Genomic DNA, 4,395 nt, shown 5'->3' with positions numbered 1-4,395 from the left:
TTGGACCCTCCTAATCAAAACTAAATTTATTACATGATGCTGAGTATTATCTTGCCAAATCAACCTGTGTCACTGGGCTAGGTTCTCACACTGTTGCTGAAGTGGTATACTATCTTACTGCACAAGAGAGCCCATTGGGACAAGTCAAGGAGTAAGGTAATTACTGGGTGTAAAACAAGAAGGCTTGGGACATACATAGAAAGCTGTGAGCTGCCTAGTCTCAGAAGGGAGCTTCAGTTTCTTCCACCACTCTCCTACAGTAAGTTTGACTGCCTAACAGCTGATTCCCAGTGAAAGGTTTGCGGCGTGGTCAAACATGCCTTTTGGAATACGGCATCTCAGAGGTAGCTGGAGCACAGCTTCCAAGTGAGGTGCATGTTCGGCAGTAAGGATAACTTCTTAATTAGCTGTGTGATACAATGCTGAGTGAAGGACCAGAAGTAGTGGCTGAGCAGCAGCACTATGTTGCCATCAAGTGGTAAACACATCGATATCTATATAGTCAGAGGGATCATGGCTGGCTGGCATCCACTGAATGAAGAAAAACAAATATATTAAATGACATTGTCTGCTTTTCATTTCTTTGTGTTATCCCTATCTCTTTACTGGTGATTGATCAAGTGAGATTGTCTCTTGCTCACTTACTGTTTGAATGAAAGATCTGAAGAAGAAAATTTTCAAATAATGCACTTACGGTATGACTTTTGAAAGAATTTGAATTATACTCTTTCCCTCAGACACAGCTTTAGCAAAAATGACATGAAAAACGTATGTTCTCTTTACCAGGATGTCAGCCCTTCAACTTCATTGACGTTGTCATCCAGCAACACTGCTGTCATCACAAAAACAATTACCAGAACACTTCCTCTAAAGCAGAAAATGCACTTTGTCAACGTTAAGGCCCAGCATCTGCAAAAAATAAACAGACAATCCAAAAGTATAAAAGATCTGGAGATCAAACTTCTGCAAGTGGAGTGCGAAGAACTCAAAAATCAGCTAGGATGCCTGAGGGTAGGTAAAAATCCAGTTCTGTTCTTAATATCCAACTGTACTGGTAAACAGTTACAGTGAAAATAGTTTATTGATAGAGGTGTTAAAACCAAGTAGAAAAACCCATGTTTTTCTGCTCAGTTCACATCCAAACAGATAGCTTATTGATATTAAAATTTTTGTAAATTATCACATCTAGAAGAGAGTTTGGGTCTGAATTCACACTTCAAGTTAAGACTTTCACTAAGGCTATAAACTTGTACTTTGGATTACTGAGTGGCATTCCTATACTTTTTAGTTACTAGCATCAAACTCTTCTCAGCATTGTCTTCTACTAATTTTGTGCCCTACCAGCAGCATCTGAGCCCTTTGTTACAGCAACATATCATGTAACAGGAACTTCTTCCAGTTCCCAAAGGTTGGAATTGCCCATGTTGTTTTCTGCCTCAACCTAACCTGGCTTGATTAATAGCCAGAGGAAGTTTAGTAAGCATGAAGTCTTAGGGTACTGGAAGTGTAGATGTTGTGCTGCTGGTGCTATGAAAAGACATCTTGCTTTTTAGGTTGCACAGGATTATGAAATTAAGCACAAAAAGTCACATGCATAAATGTAGATACATGGCTATAGCAGATGTTCTTGTTTAGTTAGAAATTCAGCTACGACAAATCATATGTTACTATCACCATATATTTGAGAAAAAGAAATTGAACATTTCCTGTCATGCAGGAAGGGCTGATGGGGCAGAAGCCAGGCGACATGGAGGAGTTACTGAAACAATCTCAGAAAGAGGTGTTGTGGCTTCAGAGACAGCTGTCCTTCATCTCCACAGGAGGCCCTGTGTGTGTTTTGGCAGCTAGCAAGGTGAGCTCCTTTATTATTTTTTCAGTCTACCTCACTGTACAAGGTAGAATTAGGAAGGGAAGGGTTTATCATCATTTTGGCTTGTTTTATTGAAACAACACACTGCAAGATTTATTTTTTGTACTAAGTGTACTAAGAGGAAGATTTGTCTTTTAGGATGTATTTTAAATAATTGTTTCATGTAATTCCGAAAGACTGGAAAGAATGTGATATTCATTATGGCCTGTGAAAGGTTACATAGTTAAAATGGCATTTCATAGAGCCCTATTGTATACGGAAAGATGTCTTATGTTTTATCTCTTTTTCTAAAGAAAACTGGCTATCAGAAGGTAGGATCGTTATATTGGGATTCTTATTCTGGGGGGATTTCTTGGTCTGGCATACAGAACTGCAATTCCCTTTCTTTTCTAGGCAGCACTGTTATATATGCATTCCTAGTTACCAGCAGCCCATCATTAGCATAGCTGCATCCAGCCCTGAACAGGCAAAAATTACTGTCAGGCTATATCATACTTGATGCTGATATTTGGCCATATAAATTACTGAATTAATAAGAAACTGTTTACGTTAACAATGTCCTAACATCTTACAGTTCCAGTAAAATGTGAGTTCTCATCTGTCGTGGCATAAAAAGATGAATATGTCAAGTTTTGATGACTCGAGTTTCTAAACAGTTACTTGAGATAAAGAATATGTTTTAAAATCTTCATAGCAGTAAATCTGTGCTGATAGTTTAAAAAATTAGTTGCTATTTTATTTTCACAGTGGCTTAATTTAATTTATTCATATAACTTTTCATATTTTTAAAACAAGATTTCCAGAATAATTATTATAGTTTACATATTTTATACATATATATACCCACACATACCCATATAGAGATATACATGTTTTAAATCCATCTATTGAAAAGGAATGAGGAGATCGGTTTGGTTCAGTGTAACGCACTAATAATGCCATTTTACAGTGATCTGACTTATTTTCAAGTATCAAGTTAGCTTAGCAAATTTTTGTTTTGTTTGTACAAATGCACATAAAGCAATAGATATGTACATCTAGTCTCCAGCCTAGACAAGATAGATTTCCAAAATGTGTCACCTGGAATCTTCTGGTATCACTTTGTGTCATATGCTGCAGATCTGTATTTGTTGCTGAAGCACAGTATCATAAGTGCTGATATAGTCATAGTCAGAAGGAACGTTTGGATTTGAAGCTTATATGTAGCTCAACCAGGGGAAAAAAAAAACTAACTTGCAAAAATCAGACTTAAAAAAAAAAAAAAAAAAAAAATTATGCCACAAACTGGTTATAAAAGTAAGCGTGCACTCGCCTGATGATCAAAGCCGTAATCTAATTTGGGAAGGAACATATGATCCTGACTAGGAACAGCTTTTCTCTCTGAAAATACCAGAGTTTTGTTGTTCCCGCTACAGTCGTGAGTAATCTCAGGGAAGGTCATTTGGGGCTGAGATTTGCACAAAAGAGTGGTTTTGGATACCTTATTTTTAGATGTTGAACTTTCCATTCAAAAAACTGTAGTCTTTCTAGAATGTGCCAAGGTAGACCTTCAGGGAAGAAAGCACACATTATCTATAACCCTTTTCCTCTTTTTTTTTTTTCCTTCCCTCTAATATCACAGAACCCAGGATCAGATGTTTAGCTGTTTCATTCGTATAATGAGGGACAGATTTTTCAGAAGCAGTCAGCTACTTTGAAGATCACACTGTGATACTCTGCACCATACTTTAATTCTAAACCTCTGAAGAGAAATGCTTTTCATCCAAGTGAGAGTGGTGGTACTCAATGTTGCAGAAGCTTTGGGGGTAACGATCTTAATAAGGCACTCAAATAGATTGATGCTTGGGAACTGGAATATCCAGAAATATAGGCGATGCCATTTTGGAAGGATTCCTTAGCTGGTTAGTAAACATCATGGTTCAAGGTTCAAATTTATCATGGACTGGAAATCCAGATAAGATAAAACTTGAGAAAGAGATCATCTGACGAGTCCCTCTTCCATGGCTCTTAATACCTTCCAGTGAAGCATCTGATGCTGACAGTTCCTGGAGATCAGAGTACTCTCCATGTACATGCATTTCAACTTCATAAAGAAGTATTAGGCTTTGGGGGAAATCTGGCTCCTTTTGTTAATGCCAAACTTTCCTGAAAATTCTCCTCCTCTTCCTCATTATGCCTGTTAGTAAAACTCGGGGGGGAAGACTGATATTTGAAAAGGAACTGTAAGTTAATATAGCCTGTTTCAATTGCAGGGACGCTTAATTTTGGGGATAAAGGGGAGACATTATTAAATGAAGAGATGTATTTCTGCAGGTACTTTAACAGAAATCAATAAAATAGTGCCCTGAGAGTGCAGTATTTCCTTCCCCTGTTTAATACTGAAAGGAAAATACAGAAGTTCCACTTGACATAACTTCATATGTTTTCTTGGTAATTTAACCTTCATCAGCCTTGAGAATTCAGTTACATTATAGTGAATGCACTCCCAAAGTGGTCAGATTCTGTGAGTCAGATCATCTCTGCGG

Source organism: Aptenodytes forsteri, unplaced genomic scaffold, assembly GCF_000699145.1.
Source record: "Aptenodytes forsteri isolate BGI_AS27 unplaced genomic scaffold, ASM69914v1 Scaffold79, whole genome shotgun sequence".
NCBI lineage: Eukaryota > Metazoa > Chordata > Aves > Sphenisciformes > Spheniscidae > Aptenodytes > Aptenodytes forsteri.
Note: the sequence above shows the minus strand (reverse complement) of the source record.